This window comes from Dermacentor silvarum, chromosome 9 (genome assembly GCF_013339745.2).
Source record: "Dermacentor silvarum isolate Dsil-2018 chromosome 9, BIME_Dsil_1.4, whole genome shotgun sequence".
Classification (NCBI taxonomy): Eukaryota; Metazoa; Arthropoda; class Arachnida; order Ixodida; family Ixodidae; genus Dermacentor; species Dermacentor silvarum.
In genome coordinates, this window is record NC_051162.1 from 60149558 (window position 1) to 60164947 (window position 15390).

The following is a 15390-nucleotide window of genomic DNA, read 5'->3' on the forward strand; positions in this document are numbered from 1 at the left end:
TGCGGCGTTATCGACGACGCATTTGGTGTCGAGTAGCGTCGTCGATGTACTTCGTTCTGGCTTGTGTGCCGTTCTGCGGGTATGTATAGTTCATGAGGAGTGCCGTCTCTGCACCGGACACTGCCGTCACACCGGCTCGATTTGCGCCCTAGCGAGCGCCTCAGAACGTCCGCACTGTCTGTCGCGAGTGCTTTCGGACACTGCTTGTGTTCTGTGTGTGTGTGTGTGTGTGCGTGCGGGCGGGCGCGTGTCTGTGCGTGCGCACGCGTCTGATATGCGTCGTTATTGTGTCAGCGATTTGAAAACGTGTTTTCCAATTTGTTGACGGCGTGCGCGAATGCCAGGATATGCTGCATGTTCGTCATTTAACGACCCTGCCTGAATGTAGAGACATTTTGGTGGTTCGAGGTCAGCTTTCAACGCATCGCAAAGCGTTGCCTTGCTCTGAACCATCACTGCACGAACTATTTCGTTATTTCTCCGTTAACTGCAAATTCAGTTTTTTGTAGTATATACACAGAAAATGGTTACCAAGTTGCCACGCTAATCTCGTTTTTGCCACTGTTGAGCATATATGAGGTTTTTTTTTACTACGTCAAGCTTTCTCAGCATACAGTGCACAAGTTCTGAAAGACTTAGTGCAAATAATTTTTCAAGCAGTAATTGGCTATGGTGTTGGGCTGCTGAGCACGAGGTCGCGGGATCGAATCCCGGCCACGGCGGCCGCATTTTGATGGGGGCGAAATGCGAAAACACCCATGTACTTAGATTTAGGTGCACGTTAAAGAACCCCAGGTGGTCCAAATTTCCGGAGTCCCCCACTACGGCGTGCCTCATAATCAGAACTGGTTTTGGCACGTAAAACCCCATAATTTAATTAATTTAATTAATTGTGCTGATCCTATGCAAGTTTTAGTGATTTATGGTTATGTAATTTAGTTTTTTTTATTTTGTTTTGTAAAGTGCAATAGATTTTGGCTGTTATTTTTGGACATTTATTCGCCGACCGATTTACACTGTGTTTGTGTTTCTTTTTTTTACATGTGGGCATGCATGGCCAGTTCATGCCTGCCTGCTACAGTTTGGCATAAACAGGCACTATCACGCTCTTAAAATATGGGCAATGAAAAGTGATTAGCAGATTTGACAGTCTTGTGGGGGCTGTGACATAACTAACGCGAACATGACTAACGGAAAAAAAGTGGGATAGGACAGAGTGCTTTGTCCTGTCCCGCCTTTTTTTTCGTTGATCGCGCTAGTAAATAAGTCACAGCAACTGCATCAACACCAGCTAACGCAACTTTCTTCTTTAATTATTCGTCTAGGCGGGGGGGGGGGGGGCACACTTAGCTGTTTGAAAAATGTGCTGCTTGAAATTTGTGCGTTACTACCTCTAACTGACATCTCTGATGCAAGCAATATGATTCGGATGTGACAAAGCGCATGCGTAAAAACTGCATGCAATAAAATCATTTGCCAACTCGTTCTTGATGGAAGCGTTTTCAATGAGCCAGCTTCTTTTATTGTGCATAAAAACAAACCTATAGCATTGTTTCTGAAACTGTGAAGGTAACCAACCCTATATTGTATTAAAATCTTCGGGTGATATACTCTGAACAAGGGACGTACTCTATAACAACAGCTTTTGGCAATATCACTGTCAGTGCGCGCTTGTTGGCTGGTTGAGCAATGCGTCACACGAAGGCAATAGCATTGCCGTAAGGAATAATCCAAGAATACGTCACCAAGTGAAAATCGTCGCATCATTAGGACTGACATGAGTTATGATGAGGATGTGTGTGTCCATTGTATGAAATTGCAGTAATTAAACACTGGAGCTCTTATTCGCTCTACACGTTATGCTGGTATATGTCACAATGGTTAGATGTCGTCATATAGCAATCTGATTATGTCCATGCATGTGCTACAAACGACTCATCATAAAATCTCGCTGTCATTTATGAGCTTTTGTATGAACTACGACTTAGTGCATGCACTTTTTATGCAGTTTATAGTCATCGTTAAGATCTCGTTGCTCATATGACTACAGTGCATACGCCTCCCACGCTATATCGCACACCTCGTACATAATCTCCTTAGGTTGGCGCAACACATCGCACACATCTCGCGCATGCGTACATCTCGCACATGCATTCACATAGCACCTCGCATAGATCTCGTAAACTTCATGAAGTCTGCGTAGCTCATGCGCACAGATCTCGCACATTTTCTACGCTATGTCGTTCAATATGCGTAGCACATCGCTCACTTCTCGTCAAATCTGTGCGATATGCATACATCTCGCACATTTCTCGCACAATTGGCATACAAATTTTTCAATAGGAAGGTGCTGGCTAAACAATCCTCTCCGAAGAGCTGTCTAACTTTATAAGTTTTTGCACTTTTTAACGGCTTTTCACATTTGCCGAAAGTGAAGTAACAATGTTTCAGTAATCTATGTCCGATATGGAAAATATGCGCACCTTGCGTGTATTTCGATTATAGCAAGAAAGTAATCTGCGCGTAGCAAAAGCTATTCTTTACTGAAGAAACCACCGCTTGCAAAAAATAAAATCATGTGTCAAGTTCGTGCAGCTTTCTACTGAATACTCGATTAAATGCACTTCTCGCTTTCACCAGAAAATGGTGTCAGGGACAACATTCCAACTTATTCAATAAACGAGAGCGTTTGAAGAGAAATTGGAGGTAAAATAAAATCAGTGATATTTTACCGCAAGAATGATCCTGATTCGATATTTGCATTATCATAATATCATCGTCTTTGGCTATTCCAAGCGTTATTTTTGGCAGTTCGTATGAAATTTGGTATTGTACACAATTCCCAGAATACAAAAGAAAATGATATGCTACTTTTCCCAGATGCACTGGTCTGTATGCAAATGTATGGTCAAAATGTATGCTCTCAACTGTTTGCTCTCTATGTAGCATCACCTGCACGGAACACTGCGAAGAGCAGCAACGCTTAAGCTCTTTATTTTTACTGGCTTCCCTTTTTTTCGCGAAGCTTTAAATGGCAACTCCAGCAGTTTTTTTCAGCCTTTTAGGTTATTATCATTTTCATATGGCATTGACAGTCTTGTCACCAGTGATGTGGTTTAATTTGCTTAGAGATGCAGAAATTATTTTAAATAAAAACAAACCGGTGGGCGAAACCTAAACCGGAATGCGTAGCTGCTTGGAGTGACGTCTGTGATAAGTCGATGACGTCCCAACCTACACAACCGAAATGCGAGCTCGCAGAGCCCATTGTAAACACGCAGTAAAACTGGTGTTAACGCGAAAACAGTGAAGCTGATTCTGTCTTCTGACGACACGGGCAGCTTATCTACCTTATTCGAACTAGACAGTGGGGATTTCAGGGAGAATATGATCACCGTTGCGTTTGACCCGCCGCCGCGCGAAGTAGCTGACGTGTTCCAAGTTCAACGCATTGCGGCGCGGCAGGACAAAGGTTAAGCATCGCTCATAATGTTTGCTTGTTCTTTTGCACCAAATAAGCGTCACTTTTCCTTTTTTTTGCACCAAGTTTTTATTTGCACCAAGCGACAGCAATCCCTACTGTCGCTGCTGTTACCTCAACATGTAGATATGTTCAGCGATGAGCACATTTAAGGCACATTCACACCGAAGGCGCGGAAAGCGGCGGAAACCTCCTCGCCTACCGGGCATAGCAGGCGGAAAACAAGGCTTCCAGCCCGATCGCTTCTGGACCAATTTTTTTCAGCCCCGACGGAGCTTTCCACTTTCCCACAATCAATCAGGGCTCCAGAAGAAAAGCTGGCTCACAATGGCGTCCACCGAGCCAGCTGGATTTTGCGCTGCACTTTTCATCGGCACGATCAAAAGTTACCCAATGCTGTATGACAAAAGACACGACAGATACAAGGCCACTTAATACAAGAATCAGATATGGACTAAAATAGCGCAAGAACTTGCCGTGAATGGCAACTCCGCCGGGACTCGCCGTGGTTGCTTAGTGGCTATGGCGTTGCACTGCTAAGCACGAGGTCACGGGATCAAATCCCGGTACGGTGGCTGCATGCAATGGGGGTGAAATGCGAAACCACCCATGCACTTAGATTTAAATGGACGTTAAAGAACCCCAGGTGATGCAAATTACTGTTAAGAGACAAATCTTGAGCAAACAGCCACTTGTTCTCCGGAGTCAGGTGATCGTTCACGAATGTAGGCTTATCCTGATTCATTATGCCAATGGGCCTGGTTGACAGGCGCGTCTTCCAAGCTTTGTAGCACATTCGGCCTTCTTTTGCCGTGAACGAATACGCGCAAAAATGTTCGCGCCACCTTTAGCTGGGACCCTGTGCACAACATCAGTCTCTGTATGACTAATGGGACAACCAATTTTTTCTGCAATCTGTTGCGGAATTGCTTCACAACTCTCGCACTTCGAGAGTGCCTTGAAAACGGACCGCATTGAGCTTCATCCTACGAGGCCTTGCTCTGTTTTCAAAAAGTTTGTTGAAAACATCTGAGTTTCCTGATAAGACAACTAATTTTACTTCCTTTCCATGGTTATATTTATATTGCACATGAAAGTATAAATTAGAAAAAGCAGATTAGAAGATTTTTTTACAATCAATTTCTGAATACTACTGTTTACAGTCAGTTTCTCCATAACTGAAGAGGTTATAAGTTCAAAGCTGGTTCATTCAAGATGATAATGTAGAAAGCTTGCGATTATAATGAAAAGCATAAGGATTCTCTCTAGACCTAGTATCAAAAACACTTCTGAAATTCCATCAGTCTGCAAAGTTCATTCGCACATCGTTCAAATATTAATTGTATAATTTACTCGCCACGTAAGACATCTGCTTGATAAGAATTCATCGAAAAATGTTTAGAACAATGCATAATTCCATAGTTCACAATGACCCCTAAACGTCTAGCATTGCAAAAGGTTTTGTAGAAGTCAATGTCTGAGCTTTAAAGTATCATGGTACCTTTACATGCCTCAGCCCCAAGCTCCGCTGGGCATTTCTAATGCGATCCTAAGAATGTTGATTGCGATGTCACCTCAGTACCTTTTGAACACGGTGAAATAAGCAAAAATGCTTGGATTCCTCTAGTATAATCTTCAGCATAAACAACTCCACTACCTTAATAGTAGGCAATTGGCTACGATTAGGAAAATATTATATCTACTTCTCCTACAGCAAATATGGTAAAAGTTTTGAATGCATTTTACAGAACCACATAATAGGTATACATGTGCAAATGTGTTGTTATTGTTATTGATGTTAGGGAAAATGTCTGACGTCGTAGGTCAGTCACCATGCCAGACCCCAACACTATTTCCACGATTTACCGCACTTTCCCTTGCCGAACAACATTTTTAAAGCTTTTCTATAGCATTCGCAATGTTCTCAAATTCTGCCAGAAAATAGCTATGTCGTCTGCATAGTCGGTAAGCCACACTTCGTATTGAAGTGGTTGAAAGCACGAGTACATTCACTCTTTATAGCTGCTATACAGAATGAATGGCAAAAATGACAAAAATATAAACATCACAACAGTTGTGATAAGGGGCACCCCTAACCCACAGATCTCCTCACACGCATACGCGCGCCGACCGACTTGTTTACCATTAACTATGTTGGGAAATCCAAAAATTACACTTCCTGCGTTAACACTTCCATTATTCTAAAGCACCCTCAGGGCAGAAAAGATGAGAAATCAAGTGAAGATTAAAAAAAAACTAAAAAAAAGAAAGGAACCTATGAGTTCGCACATTCTGTTCTTTTTCAATCAGTCCTGTTTCTATGAAAAAGATTTTCGCCTGCATACCACCCTGTGAAAATGGATGTACAGCGAAGCTGTTCCCGGCGTTACAAAAGTGACACCACCGCAAGGCGTCACACCGTCGATATCAATGTAGCGTCCACGACTTCGTTGGCGCCCTTTAGGTTGGTGCTACGACGCGGCGGTACACGTTCGCGGCTTCCATACGCGTGCGCGTAACCCGCGTTAACGCAGTAAGCGTCACTGTTATTTTTTAGCAGTCTCGTCCCGATGTAGATTACGGTCGAAGCACACTCTGCACGACCCACGCACGACCGACAGAGCGCCCACTCAATGACAATTACATCGTGTGCACACATTCGTCACGTGCACCGGAGTGCAGCATATATCCTCAATCTAGTAGACCCTCCGCGTGGCGCAAGTGCGTTATTGAACGGACGCGGAAAACACACTAGCGCTTTTAAAGCACTTCATGGCGACATCAGCTGGAACCAGGGTCCAAGAATTTGGCTTCCGTGACCGGACGGTTGTCGATCTTGTCGAGCGTGGTGCTGAGGACTTTTCTTCATGCATTAAAATGACCACAGTCACACAGAAGACCCCATCCCTATACGCAGAGTAGCCAACGGGACTCTAAATCTGGTGAACCTCTGTCCCTTTTACCTCTTGTTTTCCTCCTCTTCCTCCTCTACAACACAGTGAACTATTTCATGAGACACTATGTCAAAAACATTTAGTATATCGACATTGGGGTCTTCCCAGTTGGTAACACACTCGGCTGCTTGGCGCAACCTTTGCATTGCCCTGCAGTTCGAACAGGCGGCATTGGTTAATGCCTTCGAGGCTTTGCAAGTGGTTGGACTCTGCCTGGCGTGCGATGCAAGAAATGCCGCATGATAGGAGTGGCGCCACTGTCAGCGCTGTGGAGTCTTCATCGTCCGAAGTTCAATCGATCGCGTCTACATCATCAGGCGAGACAGCAAAGCGTGGCCTGAAGCGCTACTTCTTACGAGGACTGGAAGTACGAGGCCATCACAATTAAGCGAAATGTGTGAAACGAGCTGCTGTAGCGGAATGACGTTTACCACCAAAGTATCTGACAACGCGAAAGACAGAGAGAGCGGCAACGTCGCCGAAGCCCATGAAAGACGATGACGAAAAGATGCAACGCGCTTCAGGTACCTCTCCGACGACGACCATGACATCCCTCCAGAATATGAGGTGGAGTTCGCCAACGACCCCGACGAATAAATGTAGTTTCATAAACATGGTGCCTCTCGGAAAAGTACTGTCATCACTCGGCAAAGTGGTTTCGTCGTGCTCAAAAGTGGCCTGATAGAGAAAGAATACTCAAAGCAATGTGCGTGAAACGCTGCTTTGTTGATAGCTCCGCAAATAACGCTCAACTGAGGGATCACAATATGGCAGCTTGGTTGGCTTGCGTTATGGCGACCTCTTAAGCAGCAATATTAATCTCGGAAACCTAACGTTCTTCTTCTCCTTCTTCTTTCTGGGGTTTTACGTGCCAAAACCAGTTCTGATTATGAGGCACGCCGTAGTGGAGGGCTCCGGATTAATTTTTACTACCTGGGGTTCTTTAACGTGCACTACAACGCAAGCACACGGGCGTTTTGCATTTCGTCTCCATCGAAATGCGGCCGCCGGGGCCGGCATTCAATCCCGCGATCTCGTGCTCAGCAGCGCAACGCCTCAGCTTACTAAGCCACCGCGGAAACCTAACGCAGAAGCAGTAAACTTCACTACATTTTTCCGCAACACTAAACTGAGCGGCATCATTAAGCTACACACTCAGCGACAAGTAATGCTGTTGCATGTACACATCATTGTAATTGCTAACCAAACGCTATTATTTTTTTGAAGACCTTCATGGTGCATCCTCTCAAGGTTGCACTTTCAAACGTATTTGCGGTCGTTGAGGTCGAAGATTACTTCGCAGCGGAAGTGCGGCAGAGTATTTGGTCCGTTTGGGCGGGAGATTGCGATTTACTCCACGGTATTGTGACATGTACTTCGCAAGGTGGAAGAGTTGTTCTCGTCTAGTTCTAGGTGTTTGAGCAAATGGGCAGCCATTCCGTCCTTGTGCACTTAGATCTCGAGTATCTCAAATTGCTTTTGTGGAGCTCTTTCAATATTTCTTTTCAGAGAAGGTACCACTGGGAAGAATGTACTATGCTTTCTACGAGCATGGTTTTATGCCTGTTTCTCACATGCAATGTATCAGTGTATCGAGTATATTCTCCATAACCCCAGTTGCTTCTTCGGTGATACTCGGAGGGTCGCGCAATTGCGGTCTCAAGGGCACGTCATCAGCATACAGAGTCTGACGACTTGAACCTTCCCTGATGGACAGCCACTCCTTGTAAAAGTGAATTGAACAAAGTAGACAGTGCTGCCGTAACTTTTCGAAGCGTGCGGCTTAAACGAGACAAAGAAGTAGCTCATGTTCAACAAAATTGTGCTGTAATACAACTAAATTTGTTGCTAGGACTTTTCAGTGAATGACAGGCAACGCATGCGCTCTTGGAACACTATGAAATAATTTTCACGCTACCAATCAAAATGCATTATTGAGTATTTACCAAATTAACTCAATTCATTGCCTAACTATATTACCGCACCCAATAAACTACATGAACATAAGCCAGTGATCTGAAAAACCACATCTATTTGCAAGAAATTTTGAAATCAGCACCAGATTTCAGATAAGTGCTGTCAGATGACGGTAAAATTCACTGTTGTTTCATTTGTTTGTTTAACAAATAACTTTCTTTTTCATTTGCATTAGGCACACAAATTACTGCAGTGCCGGAGCGTTTTGTTGGAAATTTCTGGACCGCGTTTCTCTAAACTTGTGCAATCCTCTAAATTCATTCCAAGTGGATGCCCCACTTGAAGGACGCATTGCTTGCAATTATTTTTCTCCTGTTGGAGGCAAGGCGAAATAATTTATTTCACCACGTCACGCAAAATGTCGCAGAGAAAAGTTCCGTGCTTTGCTGGCATCAAACTCACGTGCCCTTCAATAGCAATAATTTATTCTACGACTACTGTAAAAACGCGCAACTTCGAACCATGTCTGAACATCGTGTAAGTAGGCACTAACTGCAAACAGTTGAAGGTATGTGCGACATGATATTTCGTGATTTTGGTTCTCCTCAAAGCTGTGCCCTATGCACTTTACGTACTTTCTACCCTAACCTTTTATATACCACGCCCTCAACACGCACCACCACACCGAAACATCTGTTTTGATAGCACTGCGAGCCTTTAGTCACACTGGTGGTCATTTCCTTCAAGATAAGCTATTGCACATATATCATCATTCATGTTCGTACCGAACCCCTCATACAGCCATAGCGTTAAGCATATGATGCAGCATCAAGCTATAAGGTTGATCAGACGTGAGCGAGTATGCGTTTAAACATATGCAGAACACGACATTTTGTACGGCGTCATGCAGACGCGCTAAGCGATACCAAAGTATTTATTTGTGGCCGGCCTAGTGGTATGGTTAAAGCATGGTATACCACAGAAGTGTCAATCTCCACCTGTCAGTACTTGCAAAATATAACAAGTGCTGCAACACTGATGCCATTCCACAAATCACTCAATCGGGTTGGTAGCGAAGCGCAATTGAATCATTTGTCAATTTGCGTGAAGCATATGATGTTATGGTATCTCATCGAGTGGCAGAGAATAGTACGTCTTTTTTTTTTCTTCTTCAAAAGCGCCCATCAAAAGTGTGGAAGAAGATCCGGAAGTTTTTGCGGCAGTGACAAACACTCTAATCCGCGGTGGCTTCGCTTGGTTCACCGTGATGCACCGCAACCCACATTGAGGAAGCATTGATCAGAGGAAAGCTCGTATGCAGCTGTTGGGCTTGCTTGTGTTCCACGCATCTTAAGGTGAAACATGCCGTAAGCAATGAGATACAGCAGGCATACATCCATCCATAATTAAAACTATATGATCTGTCTCCCGTACTTGTGAAAGAACTGAATGCATATATAGAGTGAAGCGTTAGCAAAAGCCTTTTACCATTCACATTGCTGCGGCAATGCTAGTGAAAAAATCACCACTGTCCTGCTTGTGCTGTATCTAACTTTAAAAAAGGTTCAAGTTGACCAGGGTGTTTATAAAGATATCCTATATGGTAGCTCTTATACCTTAAGAGGAGCGTTTGTAACGAGGACCACTCCGACTTCCGTATACAAGTGCATGTGAAACTCGGAACTTCTAGTGAGTCAATTCTGAAAAATCTCAATCTAAAGTGTCTCAATCACTGTTGAAATGTGTTTTTATAAGGAGTGCTGCATATATCTAAAGATACATCAGATTGTAAATAAGTGTGTCGAAGTTTGCCGCGCATCTTTCCGCCGAAATGTTTTCTGCCAATACTATCGCCAAAATCTAATGGCCGATCGTGAAATAATGTAAAAGTAAAAAAAATATCATACTTCTAAATTATTACACCAAAAAAAAAACAATCAGCCTTTCTGAATACAAACAAACAACGCAGAAAACAAAGAATCGTACAAGCCTGCGTGGCCAGCAAGGGCTGCCACATAAGCACGTATTTGGCAACGTTTTTAAGACGTCCAGCAAGCAAATGAGCTTTCAATTTTGTGAACCGATGTTTCATAGGCGATAGAATATTTCAGTTTTAAATTAGGAAGAAAATTTATTTCATCTCTCGCAAAACAGCCACCATGCCGTTCGTTTTGGACACCACCTTGTACGGCGCACTCCGCTGGCAAACGTTTTAAGCAAAGATTTATAGGCTCACAATTGTCGGCGGCGGTGGTGGTGGTGGTGGTGGTGGTGGTGTCACGCTGAAAAGTGGGCCGATCCTGGCGATATTTCAGAATGGGTCCAAGCTCAATGGCACATACCAGGGGCAAAAAGAGAGAGAACAGAGAGAGTCAGAGAGAAAGAAAGAGTGAGAGAAAGGGAGAGAAGGAAAGAAATAGAGAGAGAAAGAAAGAGACAGAGAGAAAAATAGCGAAACAAACAAAAAAGTGGTCGCAGTTTCACCTGAAAGGCGAAGCATCAATTGCGATAGCAAACTTGTAGAGAGCTATACGGAGTAATGATATTAGCTTTATATCAGCTGTATAAACTTGGACATGCAGCAGCATCGGCAACACGCAGAACTGTTGTCGACTGCCATCGGCGTTTTGCCCGCGTTCGCTCAAAATGCGTGCGGCGTTGGTGACTGTTGCCGGAGCCTGTGATATAAATAGGCACTTGGTGCCGCAGCTAAACGTCGCCTCCCTTCCCTCCCCCTCCCCCACGGCTTCTCGCGCGTCAGAAGAAGGTGCGTTTGCTCTACATATATGCTGATTGTAAAGGAGAAAAGAGACGCCTACTTCTGCCGCCCTTAAGCGAGCACGGCGCGGAACGCGCGTTTGTTCTCCGCCGTGCGTTCACTCCCCGTGAAAGACGCGCCCCTCGCGCCCTTTCACTCGCACATACAGCGTTCGGTGCGCGGCGACGATTTCTTCTCCAAATGACGTCATACGGAACCTCACGGCGACGGCGACGCCGACGGCAGAAATCTGCTTTTGAGTGTCCATATAATTGCTATCGCAATAAAAATCACCACGAAGGTCACATGCACACATGACAAGCTTTTAAGTGAAGCTTTATAGGCTCACAAGTGTCGGTGGTGGTGGTGGTGGTGGCACGTTGAAAAGTGGGTCGATCCTGGCGATATTTCAGAAAGGGTACAAGCTCAATGGCACATACCAGGGGCAAAAAGAGAGAGAACAGAGAGAGTCAGAGAGAAAGAAAGAGTGACAGAAATGGAGAGAAGGAAAGAAATAGAGAGAGAAAGAGACAGAGAGAAAAATAACGAAACAAACAAAAAATCACCACGAATGTCACATGCACACATGACAAGCTTTTAAGTGAAGCTTTATAGGCTCACAAGTGTCGGCGGTGGTGGTGGTGGTGGCACGTTGACAAGTGGGTCGATCCTGGCGATATTTCAGAAAGGGTCCAAGCTCAATGGCACATACCAGGGGCAAAAAGAGAGAGAACAGAGAGAGTCAGAGAGAAAGAAAGAGTGAGAGAAAGGGAGAGAATGAAAGAAATAGAGAGAGAAAGAAAGAGACAGAGAGAAAAATAACGAAACAAACAAAAAATCACCACGGAGGTCACATGCACACATGACAAGCTTTTAAGTGAAGCTTTATAGGCTCACAAGTGTCGGCGGTGGTGGTGGTGGTGGCACGTTGAAAAGTGGGTCGATCCAGGCGATTGTGCAGAAAGGGTCCAAGCTCAATGGCACATACCAGGGGCAAAAAAAGAGAGAACAGAGAAAGTCAGAGAGAAAGAAATAGTGAGAGAAAGGGAGAGAAGGAAAGAAATAGAGAGAAAAAGAAAGAGACAGAGAGAAAAATAACGAAACAAACAAAAATCACCACGAAGGTCACATGCACACATGACAAGCTTTTAAGTGGAGCTTTATAGGCTCACAAGTGTCGGCGGTGGTGGTGGTGGTGGCACGTTGAAAAGTGGGTCGATCCAGGCGATTGTGCAGAAAGGGTCCAAGCTCAATTGTAGACAAAAGGGACAAAAAATAAAGAGTGAAAGAGAGAGAGAAACAAAGAAACAGAGAGAGAGAAAGTAAGGAATGTACAGAGACAGAAAGCGAGAGAGAGAAAGAAAGAAATGAAGAGAGAAAGAGAAAGAAAGAGAGAGATAAAGATCAACAGAGAGAGAGAGAGAGAAACCAAGAAAGAAAATCATCACGACGGTAAGATACACACATGGCAAGCTTCGCTTAACCCCATTTTCTCGACAGCTGAAGTGCTGGTGATTTTTTTAGTGACACAATCAATTTTTTTTTCGTATGACTGGACGTTGTGATATTATCGTAACAGCATTTGTGCTGCAATGCCTAGCTCTTGTAATATTTTGGGACATGTAGTTATCATAAGCGGAGGAATCAACAAAATTAATATAAATATTTTATATATAGTCTATGTTGCGTCCGATTGAAGCGGCATGTGCGTTAAAATAAATTTTTGAATTGGAAGAATATTTTAATTGTGAAAATTGCAATGATTTGCCTTTTACTATGCCCTGTCGTTCGGCCGGGTTCTTTGAGAAATATTGTCGTTAGGGAAAACACACTAGAGGACTGACGGCGAAAGTTTTCTGTCTTCAAAGCACTTCTGTAAGAAGGCAGCAATGAGTATTCAATCGTCAAGTATAGCTTCCTCCATTAGTAATGCTCACAAAAGGCAGCCATATCTGCAAGCGAACGCAGGGTTTACCAGAAAAAAATGCCTTAGTGGTTGCACAGCTAAAGGGGACGAGGGTAGAAGATTTATATTTGATGTGTGGTCACAGGAACGTCCAAAGGCTCTTCGAATATAAATCGACCATGCATTGAAGTCCGCGTGCACAGACGAATGGTAAGGTTTATGTCCAGTATCTTGGCATACGTTCATTGGCAAGCATTGAGCTGTACGGTTTTTCCTGCAGTTGTTTTAACGTTCGTGATCCTGCATGTCTTGCTAGTGTCGGAAGACAGTCAAATACAGTGAGGACGCCTAGCTAAGGCGCTCAATTAACCTTCAATTGACGTCATGAGCAAATAACATTTATTTAACGTCATACTAGATACTTACTTGCCATCTCACCTATTTTCTATAAATTTCACTTGCTAAATTAGAGTCCTTTGCGCGTGCAAACTATATCATTCAGAAATTTGAAAAATTCTCGTATCAGATTTATGGACATCTTTGTTCGTTCAGTACAAAGTGGAAGTGTTTTCAGTGGAATTTTAAATTCTACCGCGTCCCCTGTTGTTCTAGTTAAATGAAAGACAACAGTTTGTGATTTTGCGTGCATTATCGGCACCTAAACAAGGTAACCAAGAAGGACGTCTATCCGCTACCACGCATTGAAGATGCCCTCGATTGCCTCCATGGAGCACATTATTTTTCATCCGTAGACTTTCGCTCCGGGTACTGGAAAATTGCGGTCGATGAAATGGACCATAAGAAGACGGCTTTTATTACTCCTGACAGCCTTTATTATTTCAAAGTGATGCCTATCGGTTTATGTAATGCCCCAGCCACATTTGAACGAATGATGGACGCCCTTCTACACGGTTTCAAGTGGTCCATCTGCCTCTCTTACTTGGATGATGTCATCACCCGCCATGGTTGCTCAGTGGCTATAGTGTTGGGCTGCTAAGCACGAGGTCGCGGGATCGAATCCCGGTCACGGTGGCCGCATTTAGATGGGGGCGAAATGCGATAACACCCATGTACTTAGATTTCAGTGCACGTTAAAGAACCCCAGGTGGTCCAAATTGCCGGAGTCCCCCACTACGGCGTGCCTCATAATAAGATCGTGGTTTTGGCACGTAAAACGCCACAGTTTGGACGAAGTAATCGTTTTTTCTCTGACTTTTGCGACGCACCTTGAACGCCTATCGACGGTCCTATCTGTTTTTCGTCGGGTGGGGCTACAACTCAATTCATCCAAATGCTACTTCGGTCGTCCTGCAATTTCTGTGCTCGGACATCTCGTCGATTCTTCTGGTGTACGCCTTATCAAGATAAAATGCGGGCAGTGAAGGACTTTCCCGTGCCAACGTGCTCCAAGGACGTTCGCAGCTTCTTCGGCCTCTGCTCCTACTTCTGTCGGTTTGTTCGCAATTTTCTGGACGTTTCACGTCCTCTTACTCAGCTCCTTAAGAAATACGCTGCCTTCATTTGCGGCCGTGAGCAAGCTGGTGCTTTCACCGAGCTGATCCAGCTGCTCACTTCCCCTCCCATTCTTGGTCACTTTGATGCATCAGCTCCAACAGAAGCCCCTACCGATGCTAGTAGTCACCATATTGGAGCTATCCTGGCTAAGAAACAACAAGGGCAGGAACGTGTTTTTGCTTACCCCAGCCACCTTCTTTCCCCTGCTGAGCGCAAAATTCTATCACTGAGCGCGAGTTGCTGGCTCTCGTTTGGGCGGTGGGTAAATTCCGCCCCTATTTCTATGGCCCGCGATTCATACTCATCACTGATCACCACACTCTGTGTTGGCTTTCTTCCCTGAAAGATCCTTTTGGGCCCCTTGGCCGCTGAGCTCTGCGCCTTCAAGAATACTACTCAGTTGTATGCAAGACCGGCCGGTTAAACCAAGATGCGGACTGCTTATCACGCCATCCTGTCGACCCACCATGACGTTTCTACGGCCTGCATACCTGTCACCGTTCACTCTTTGAGTGATTATAAGGATATCGGCGAGGAACAGCGCTGGGACGACTTCATAAAAGACCTTGTTCAACGGCTCACTTCAACGACGCCCTAACCTTCCCTTCGCCTGTTTGAATGTCACGATGGCATATTGTACCGCTCCAGCATGCGCCCTGACGGCTCTGGCCAACTCTTAGTTGTCCCTGCGCCGACTTCCGGTCACCTTGGCGTGTCACCGACGTATGACAGCGTTCGTCAGCGCTTCTTTTGACCTGGTCTTTACCGTGACTTCTGCCATTATATCAGTGCGTGTAACGTTTGTCAACGACGAAAAAAGCCGATCACACTATCTGCTTGCCGCCTTACACCACTTGAC